The sequence below is a fragment of the Passer domesticus genome, unplaced genomic scaffold (assembly GCF_036417665.1).
Source record: "Passer domesticus isolate bPasDom1 unplaced genomic scaffold, bPasDom1.hap1 HAP1_SCAFFOLD_109, whole genome shotgun sequence".
NCBI lineage: Eukaryota > Metazoa > Chordata > Aves > Passeriformes > Passeridae > Passer > Passer domesticus.
Window position 1 is genome coordinate 1 of NW_026989909.1, and position 10922 is coordinate 10922.

The 10922-nt window shown below is 44.6% G+C and overlaps 1 long non-coding RNA gene across 1 annotated transcript; it reads right to left on the reverse strand.

Moving 5' to 3' along the window:
• Positions 1-1611: 1611 nt before the first annotated feature.
• LOC135291743 (uncharacterized) lies at positions 1612-6597 on the reverse strand. The gene is made up of 4 exons (XR_010354468.1): positions 5477-6597; positions 4501-4538; positions 3369-3468; positions 1612-2303 (listed from the first exon to the last, which is right to left on the reverse strand). It is a non-coding gene; the product is annotated as an uncharacterized LOC135291743 (long non-coding RNA).
• Between the last annotated feature and the right edge of the window lie 4325 nt (positions 6598-10922).

Here is a 10922-nt window from a genome sequence, read left to right on the forward strand (position 1 = left end):
TCTTTCTCTTTCTCTTTCTCTTTCTCTTTCTCTTTCTCTTGCTTTTGCTTTTTCTTTTGCTTTTTCTCTTTCTCTTTCTTTTTCTGTTTCTCTTTCTCTTTCTTTTTCTTTTTCTCTTTCTCTTTCGATTTCTCTTTCTTTTTCTATTTCATTTTCTTTTTCTCTTTCTTTTTCTTTTTCATTTTCTCTTTCTCTTTCTCTTTCTCTTTCTCTTTCTCTTTCTCTTTCTCTTTCTCTTTCTCTTTCTCTTTCTCTTTCTCTTTCTCTTTCTCTTTCTTTTTTTTTCTTTTCTCTTTCTTTTTCTTTCTCATGATCTCTTTCTCTTTCTTTTTCTATTTCATTTTCTTTTTCTTTTTCATTTTCTCTTTCTCTTCATTTTCTTTTTCTTTTTCTTTTCTTTTTCTTTTCTTTTTCTTTTTCTTTTTCATTTTCTCTTATTCATTTTCTTTTTCATTTCTTTTTCTCTTTCGCTTTCTCCTTCTCTTTCTTTTTCTGTTTCTTTTTTTTTAATTTTCTCTTTCTCTTTCTCTTTCTCTTTCTCTTTCTCTTTCTCTTTCTCTTTCTCTTTCTCTTTCTCTTTCTCTTCTCTTTCTCCTTATCTTTCTCCTTATCTTTCTTTTTCTTTTTCTATTTGTTTTTCATTTTCTTTTTCTCTTTCTCTTTTTCTTTCTCTTTCTTTTTCTTTTTCTTTTTCTTTTTAATTTTCTTTTTCTTTTTCTTTTTCTTTTTCTTTTCTTTTTCTTTTTCTTTTTCTTTTTCTTTTTCTTTTTCTTTTTCCCTTTCTTTTTCTCTTTCTTTGTTTTTCTTTTTCTTTTTCTTTTTCTTTTTCATTTTCATTTTCTTTTTCTTTTTCTTTTTCTTTTTCTTTTTCTTTTTCTTTTTCTTTTTCTTTTTCTTTTTCTTTTTCTTTTTCTTTTCTATTTGTTTTTCATTTTCTCTTTCTCTTTCTCTTTCTCTTTCTCTTTCTCTTTCTCTTTCTTTTTCTTTTTCTTTTCTTTTTCTCTTTCTATTTCTTTTTCTCTTTCTATTTTTCTCTTCCTTTTTCTTTTTCATTTTCTTTTCTTTCTCTTTCTCTTTCTCTTTCTCTTTCTCTTTCTCTTTCTCTTTCTCTTCTCTCTCTCTTTCTCTTTCTCTTTCTTTTTCTCTTTCTCTTTCTCTTTCTCTTTCTCTTTCTCTTTCTCTTTCTCTTTCTCTTTCTTTTTCTTTTTCTTTTTTCTTTTTCTTTCTTTTTCTTTTTCATTTTCTTTTTCTTTTTCTCTTTCTTTTTCTCTTTCTCTTTCTTTTTCATTTTCTTTTTCTTTTTCTCTTTCTTTTTCTCTTTCCCTTTCTTTTTCTCTTTCTCTTTCTCTTTCTCTTTCTTTTTCTTTTTCTTTTTCTTATTCATTTTGGTTTTTCATTTTCTTTTTCTCTTTCTCTTTCTCTTTCTGTTTCTTTTTCTTTTTCTTTTTCTTTTTCTCTTTCTCTTTGTCTTGTTTTTTCTTTCTTTTTCTTTTTCATTTTCTTTTTCTCTTTCTCTTTCTTTTTCTTTTTCTTTTTCTTTTTCTTTTTCTTTTTCTTTTTCTTTTTTCTTTTTCTTTTTCTTTTTCTTTTTCTTTTTCTTTTTCTTTTTCTTTTTCTTTTTCTTTTTCTTTTTCTGTCTGTTTCTTTTATTTTTTTCTCTTCTTTTTCCTTTTTTTCTTATCTATTTTCTCTTCCTTTTCAATTTCCAGTTTTCTTTTGCTGTACAATTGAAACTAGGATGATTGAACCTCCATTTTGAAGGATATTTATCACACATCCAACCATTCCACTGAAAATTTTTTGTCCTTCAAAGACAGAGCTCCAACACTGTTCAAAAAGCAAATGAGAAATGCCAGGCATGGCTGGAGGCCTAAATGGCAGGTTCCTGAACTGGTTAGGTGTCTGAACTGCTTAGGTTTCTGAACTGCCACTTCCCTTCTCATGCAACCAAAGCTACAGCAGATGCTGATGTGCTGCAGGGACATTTTTAGGAGGTGATCTTGGTGGAAGTGGTGCCAGCAGATGGCAATGGGATTTTGTCCAGTGGCACACAGGACACGGGACAGGTGAGAAAGACAGAGGGATCAGTCAGTATTTGCTCCTTACCATGCCAGAAGTTTCTTTCCAGTAAGGAGCTTCTCGTTCCACCATTTCAATGCCCACGATTCCAAAAGACCATATGTCCACTTTGGGGCCATATGGTTGACCTGTCACCACTTCAGGTGCCATCCACCCAGAAGTGCTGGCCACGGAGCTTTGTCTACTCTGCTCAGGAGTGAGCTGAGCAAAGAGGCCAAAGTCAGCTGTGGAGAAAACAACAAACCATCAAAGCCAGCTCCATTTAGGAAACTAAGCAAAAAAATTCCCCACTCTCAGTCTAAGAATGCACTGTGTCATCTGCTGGAAATCTGTCCCTGCTCTATTTCCTCAGGGCTTTACCAAGTGTTAGAAATATGGTTAGTAATTTGTGGAAATAAAAGATGTATGAAATATATATGTGTAAAATAAACGGCCGGTACACATCTTCCCCAGGATGGTGAAACCACGGCAGATGGGCAGAGTGGCATCCCCACATTTACATGCAAAATACAACCTGGGCTGCACAGGAGATGGGCATTCACAGAAGCATGCACCCAGTGATGCCCAAGCGATGATGGCCCAGACGAGGTACCTATCTGAGATGACCAAAGCCATCAACACCTTCCATCTGAATGCCAGATTCCGGGAATCGAGGAAATGTATTATTCTATTCCCAGACGAAGATTTTGTGCAGCCCGAACCGAAGAATGAAACCAACTTGAATATGCAGAACTTAGAAGGAGAGAAAGAGGACTCTGCCGCGGCAAAATCTTATAAGAACTGCTACCTTGGAGCAGCCAGTGTGGGCAAGGAGAATTTGGTGCTAGCGAGACCAATCTCACGTCCACCCGGCTCACCTCCCGGGGGTGGTACGCTGTCTGATTGATTGGTGGCTGTCGGGAATGTATTACGGTCGCGAAATAAATTTTATTTTTAATTTTTTTATCAAAATTGGCTATTTTTCATTTTTTATTTATAACACAAGGAAATAGAGAATTGTTCATTCCAAAAAAACCTCATCATTTTTTTACACTACCTCCATCAGTAGCCTTTTTATCTGAAGCTTTAGACTTGTAGCTCCCTCCCTCTTGAAAGGACACACAAGCCAATGCCACTGTTGACTGCTTGTGGTTCCTTGTCATGCCTCTGTGCACATTGCAACCATGTCACCAGCTCACAGAGGGGTCCCTGCACTGCCACCAGCACCATTTCTGGGGAGCTGGCAGTCACTCCAAGCAGCCCCACACCCACATTCCTGGAATGCTGCACTTGACCAAGAATACACTGACCCAGCTTGACAGAGCCATTGGTTCCGAGAAGGATGTTGCAGCTCTTCAGACCTCGGTGGATCATGTGGTTTGAGTGAAGAAAATCCAGTCCTCTCAGGCACTGAGAGAGAAAACAGAAACAGGAGAGCAAAACTAAGTGATGTGATTTCATCACAAAAGAAAGGAAACCGCTCTAAAAGATTCCCTTTCGCCAGGGGAATGGGGAGTAATGGCAGAAGACAGTGCCACTGAGAGGAAGAGCTTGCTGCTGCAACACTTGCAGAGCAGGACCTTTCTAAGGAAAGGCTTGTCAGCTTTTGAAAGAGCAACAGCACCTGCTGTTGTAGACTGTCCCCTGCACACCAGCCAGGATGACTGCTGCTGCAGGGGATGTGCTCTCTCCAGACAAGGTTTGCCAAGAAATAAAAAACCCCTGGGGTGTGAAGTGGATCACTTTTGGGTGGGAGTAATTAATTAATTAAAATGGGCCAGTTCAACACTATATGGCTATGAATTTGATATTCCTTCCTGGCTGCTATCAGCAAGCAACATTGTAGCTGTAAAACAGAACTTTCATTTCTTGCAAGCTCAGAAATGGACAAGTAGGAAAGAGCCAGCAACATTGTTGCTATTGCTGCAGCAGACAGGGAAAACCAGAACTGGGCAGAATCCCATCCAGTGCTGGAAAAGGGCAGGACATGTTGTGCAGAAGCCCCCTTGCTGGCTGGAGAAAGACAAAAAGAAGAGGGCTTCTCCTCCTGGCATACCAAAAACACCTACAAGCCCCAGGATGCAAGTGAGCCACTCCAGTGTCTAAAGCACTTGGATGCACTGAGGGCAGGTTTGGCAGGGCAGCAGCCCTTGTGCTGAGCACTGTCATATGGGTATCTATGGAAATTCTTCAGTTCTCTTTCTTCAGATTTCTGAGATTGAAATTAGGAAATATCCACTCCTTTTTGTTGTTGTTGTTGTTGTTGTTGTTGTTGTTGTTGTTGTTGAAGTCATGGGAATTATTTTCTTTGGGCGTTTCTCTCTGGATTTTCTTTTGGCCGTCCTTGCTGGCCCTCTATACTCTTCTGTGTCCTAGTCAAGGTGACAGCTCGCTCCGGAATTTTTAAATAGGAGGAACATGAAATCTTCCTTTCTCACTCACCTCAGGAGCAGCTCCACTGAATACATGTTTTATGTGACCTGTAGTGGGCAGGGAAAATGAATCAGATGCTGTGAGAAAAGTTCCTGGCCTGGTGAATCCCACACAAGAGGTCAAGCCAAACAGAGATTATTTTCCCTTTCACATCCCTCCAGGAGACACATTTCATTCACAAAGCCACCAAGAGATCAGGACAATGTTCTTGCTTGTGCCTACACTTCAACCTCTTTAGTCAGCAAAAGAATACAAACACGATCAAGAAAATACAAATTCTTCTTTAACACTCAATATTCCTGTTCTAGTAAACACTTAAAATAGCTTCTAAAATCCTCTCCTTCAGGTGCTTTTTAAAAAAAATCAGTTGCATGCACTAATTCTCATTAACTTGCTGTAAACAGTTGCCCAGTAAAGCTTCCCCAAAATTCCTCTGAGCTTTGGCTGTTCTATTGTGAAACAGCACAGCAGCAGCTGCAGGGGTCAGGAGGAGACACTCACTGGTTTGGAGTTTGCACTTCTTTGCAAAGGGAATCACTCTTTTAGCACTAGGTAAAGGGTCAAGTTAGACAATCAAATTCTTTCATGACCAAATTTAGAAAGAAAGAAGCTTTCCCTGAATTCTGGGAATAACTGCAACTGGCAACAACAGAGTTTTTAGAAGGCCTTCCGAGAAGTTCTCCCAGTCTACAGTTTCAAAGCTGTCTTGTTTGTCCCAGCAAATTGAGGAAATGACAGACCCTGTTGCCACAGACTCTCCCAGGGAGGGAAGGGAACCCCTGCAGGTTCCCTGGCAATGCTGCCCCTGTGGCTACAGACACCCCCTTTTTAGCTGAACAAATTGACAGGAGCTTTATTAAACCAGTGGCATCCTAATGCTCTTTCTGTTTCTAAATCAGCTCAGTCACTAAGAAGGAGCAGGAAGACATACAAAAGCCAGGTTATGTTACACCCTAACCTAAGTAGAGGGGAAATCTCTACTTACGTGCCAGGTGAGTCAGAAAATAGCCGGAATAAGTCACGCCATAAACAGTAACCACTGCAGCAGCAAGCTGCTGAATCATTGTAGCACTGCCGTGCAAGTTTGCACGCTGTGCTCCAACACTAGAACAAACAAGGCTCCTGTCAGTGTGCAGCTGCCCACTGACAAATGCCTCAAGGCGCAGGGTGCTCCTGCTCTGAGCAAGCCCTAGGGCTGCTCTGACACTGAGGCCTTCCGTGCACCAAGGCAACCTTCTCATGTCACCACTGTGACGTGGCAACCATGCCCTGACATCACAAAGCAAACGCTCCATGCTGGTCTGTGACTTTATGCAAAGCAATAACCAACCTTCCCCACAGCAAACACAAAATAGCCTGGGAAGTTCTCCTCTGCCACAAAGCAGCACAAATTGCCCTCCCGGGCCAAACCCCATTGTTCAAGGGATCCAAGAGCAACTCCAAGAGTGCCCCAAGCACCTACAGCCTGTAGCCCAAGTGAGCACTCAGATGGGACCCATGTAAAGGAAACCAGATCGAGAAAATGGCCCACAGCATTGCACATGTGAGAAACGACTCTCACTTTGAACATTTTAAAGGTTTATTAAACCTTAACAAAGGACTGAACAAGGAAAAATGTTCAGAACTGGCTGTCTCTGTGACTTGCAGCCACATCCTCATCTACAAAAGAGATACTCTGCCTTTGATAGCCTTAGCCCCTCCAAAAGTTTGGTCAGTCAACTCTTTCTCTGCTATCCATTGCTGGAGATTACTTTCTTACATCTTGATTGGAGGGCAGCTGTTTTACACCTCGCCTCCTGGTCACAAGCCAGCCCTCCCCAAATGCCCTGACTACCAAGGTTATTACAAGGGGGAGGGGAAAGAGGACAATGGGAGGATATATTACGATAACATCACTTTATATTTTTACATCCATATAATATCTATCTCTTAATTGTGAGAGCCAACCATTACGTTACTCATCTGTAACACACAGAGCCAGGAGAGAAGCCACTGTTGGCAGAACAGCTGAAATAATTGCTAACAAATCTCCCCATATATTTGCACGTTTATCGGACATGCCCAGGGCTCCTGTGCATGTACATCTCTGCCTTTAGTCCCCTTTGGAAGCAGTCACACTGGCAGCATCTGCCCAGCAGCAGCAGCTGCTCCAAGCTGGGAATGTGACTGGAGGTGCTGATTTCCAGAGGCTTCTGTGTGCCAGGGGAAGGCAAGGCAGGAGCGGGTTGAACGGCGCTGGCGCTGCTGCTGCTCTGTGCCAGGGAGCCCCGGCTGGGCAGGGCACGGTGCCCTCTGCGCTGCGGGCTCTTCCTCCTGCCACAGCTGGGCACACCTGGGAACAAGGCAGGACAACTTGTGGGGAACCAAGGGCTCTGTGGGGCTCCTCTGCTCTGCACACACCCAGGACACCTGCAGCAAAGAGCTCTGGAGCCTAAGAAGAGAAACCAGAGGGAAACAGCTGGAAAAGGTTTCATTGGGACCTTTCTTACCTGCTAACAGAAGTTGCCAAAATGCAAGGTTACCAAGCAGGGCCTGATCCCTGCTGCCAGCTCAGGGTTAGAAAGAAAGCAATACTTTGTTTCAGTGTTGGGTGTGTAGGGAATCACTTCCTTAATACCTGCACTCCCAGCAATCTGACTTACTAGTTTGTATCCATGGAACTAAGACATATTCAATACTTTGCTGAAACTCACAGGCTAAACATTACTCCACTTTATTTGACATATTTAAACCTCTTCTCAGAATTTATTGCCATCAGAGTAGGAGTGTCCTGTAGGTCCCTGGTGGTTGTTCAGGAGGAGACCCACAGGTTCAGGAGGAGATCCTATGCAGAAAATAACTAAAAGACAACTGGGCTTGCAAAGCAAATTCATTCCATTAGCTGCAGTAGCAAATAATACATACCAACCCCTGGATACCAAAAATCCGCTGAGCGGGAGAAGGAGCAGGAGCGTGGTGCTCGGTAGGAGGCACAGGTAGGCAGTGCACTTCCAGGACATCCCCTGGATCAAAACGGTGTGCATCTCATCCTTCTCACCCCTCCACCCCAGACCAGGCCTTCTATCTCCTGCTCAGGAGTGGGATTTTCCCAGTTACAGCATCAGCTCACACACGGCCGGCGTGTGAGATGAGGCCACCATGGCTCACCATAGTCCATGACTCCCTGCCAACAAGGGCTCCATGATGCATTGTTCCCCTTTCAAGGCTGAACTGCCCACCCACTGACCAATACATTCTTTCTCTTTCAAGGGTCATGTTCCCCCCTTTAAACAATACACTTTTCTTCATTGTCTTGTCAACCTGCTCAAACATGGATCAAATATGGCAGGACCTCGGATCTTGGGTTTCCTACTGTCAGGATGATCCAAGTGTCCCTTTTCCCTGCCCGATGGTCAAAGGAAGAGTCGGAATTCTTTGGCTCTGATTCACAAGATTGTTCATTATCTAGTATCTAAAATATTTTCTCTCAGATTCACAGAGGTCTGATGTGCAGGTCTGTCAAGGGCACACTGCCCTGCCCTGAGGAATTGCTATCTCTTGATACTAAAAACTACATGTACTTTATTTACAGTTATTTTCCAATACCTATCACCTATGTTAGACTGTCTACTTCTACTCTAAACCAATCCAAGAGTGCCAGCACAACCCAGAACATGGACGTTAGGAAGGAGAAAGAAGAAGGACAGGGAACACCCAAATTCCTCCATCTTGGGAATCCAAGCCCCTGTTCTAAAAATCCCAAAATTCTACTTTTCACCCTGTGACAACTACTATTATGCTACTTCAACTTCTGTGACTTGGGATTCTTCGTACAAGGTTGTTAATTTGCTCCATGGCTTAAGATCAAAATCCCAAGTGTCTTTGGCTTCCTGACAGGATCTCCGAGCCCCCTGCCAGGGCTCGAGCCATCCAGGGCACCCAGAGGGATGTCCTGGGTTCTGACACTCCAACACGACTCCTGTTCCTCACACAGTCATTTAGGAAATATCTCAATCTTCAAATTCGCCTCTGCTAGTCAAGAGACTCCTAAAACCACTTTCTTCCCATTCAATGCATTCCAGCTATCTTCTTAGCAGGACCACTGTCTTTATTCTCAAGGCTAAGATAGCCACTTGCACACATGAATCACCGCAATGGGGGAATACAGGGTTCAGCACTGCCCATTAAAGCTAAAGGAATTCACAAGACTAAGCCCTATTTGTTACACTTAACGCCTCTCCTTCCTTTTCTGGGAATCAAGCACAAGCATTTCATTAATACACCCTGCAAGTGCTCTTGCTGAGTGACACCACATTGCTGTGTCAATAAAGCAGCTGGGACTCTGTCTCTTCACGCAAGGAAGGCCAATTCTTTATTCATATAACACATTTTTATACATTTTTCACAGCTCTCGTGTTCAATTCCAACTGCCTGGTAGTTTCCTTGACACACCATTCATTGCTTAGAATGTGTTTTTGTGTGTACATGCTAAGAGTTTCTCTTTTACTCAGGTGTTTCCATTTTTCCTGTGTGGACTCTCAGGGGACATATTTCTTGTTTATTACAGATGCAAACTGTTTTCTAACCACAACAGCTTGCTGTGTTAACTGCACTCATTCTTATGATTTTTCACATGGGAAGTTAGCTAGCTGCACACAGAAGACATAACAGGCCAGCTGGTAATTGAGCAGAGCAAGGCCTGATTTTATAAGGCCTTTCTTTCCTAATACCCCTACCTGTGTGCAACACATGGTGACTTTCTTTCAGAAATTAATCAGGAAAACACAGATTGCCTACTGAAAATATTCTGCTCTTTTCCAAATCAGTTCACTACTCAAGTACAACTTCAGGCACATCCCCAATTCCCTCTCTCCCAGCAGCTCAGAGCAGCATTGCACAGCGCTTGCTGTGCTCCAGAGAGCACAAAGCAGGCTGGCCTGGTGGCCCTGAATATTTCTGCAGAACACTCTGCATTTCACACCTTTGCTGTGGCTCAGGGCAGAACTGCAGGCCTGCAGGCGCTTCCTGGCAGAGCTGTGGGAGGCACTGGCTCCTGCAGATGGGAGCTGCCAAGCTGTCAGTGCCTCAGGCTGGCCTGGCTTGCCCTGGCACAAGTGCCGTGCCTGAAGGACGCTGCCCTGGGCTCCAGCCTGCCCAGCAGCCCGGCTCCTTGCACCACTGCCCAGAGTGCTGCACACACTGCTGCCCTTTGCCAGGAGTCACAGGGCAGCCGGCAGAAGAGTAGGAATCCTCAGCCAGGCCACCGGCCCTGGGCTTCCCCTGGCCTTTCTCTGCTCCTGGGCAGACTCCAGACGGCCAATGCCTCCAGTCTGGGCTGTGCCCAGCACGGCTACGCTTCCCCTCGGGAGCAGCCAGCTGCCACCTGGGCTCTGAGAGCGGAGGATTCGCCCGCTGCCAGGAAGAGGCACCCAGGGCCCGGCTGCTGCCTCCTGCAGCTCCAAGGGCCTCCTTCCAGCCTGCCTCTGCCCAGGCTCAGGCTGCTCCGGGCTCTGCCAGGCCTCTGCTGGGGCTGCACCCCGGCCAAGGCCGGGCCCGCTCTCACCTCACAGGCGCTGCCAGCTCTGCTTGTTTGTGCTTTTTCCCTGCCTATTCCTTGCAGGTCCCGCGAGGAGAGGATCTTGCCAGTCAGGACTCCTGGGCCCAGGCAGGAAAGGCGGAGTGGCAGGAGAGCACGGACGGAGTGCACGGCTCCCAGGAGTTCAGGTGTGTGTTGAGCTTTCTCGCTTTCTCTGAGCAGGGCTGGGCATTGCTGGGCTTTAGGAGGCCCAGTGTCAAAGAACAAATTTGGCTTTCTCCTTGTTGGACTTGCTCAGCACAGACGGGGGAAGGCAGCCCAGGGCAGGTCTGGCTGCTGAGCAACCTAGAGCACAGCTGCCTCCTGGGACTCACTCCTTAAACCTTGACAAAAAGCATTCCAAACTAGACCAGAGTAAAAGCAAGGGAGGCTCAGGCTGGGCTTAAGGAGAGCAAAGCATTGACCTGCAAAGGCAGTCATGCAGCATAAGAAACATCTCAGAGAGCTTGTGCAGATTCCAGCCCTAGACATTCCAAAGCCCCAGCTGGATAGGGCCTTGAGCAGCCTGTCCAGATGCTGACCCCAAGTGCTTGGAACTGAAGCCTGGGCTAGAGGCTTCCTGGGATTTCTGCCAGCCTAACCCATCCTTTGATAATTGGATTGGAAAATCGTCCCCACCTCCTCCCCAAGCTATGGCTTGCAGGCTCTTTCCTTGTTTCACTAGTGAAAGCAAGAGTAATTGTGGCAGTACTCATCTCGACTTAGCAAGCATGTCTTAGCCAAAGAAGAACTTTTGCAAGTCCAGTATCCACCGTAATCAGAAAGGAGTGTAAGAGCTATCAGGCAGGAAGCTGTTACGCTGAGAGTACATGAGCTTTCTGGAAGTGTTCTGTGGCTTCTGGAAGCTTGTTTGACT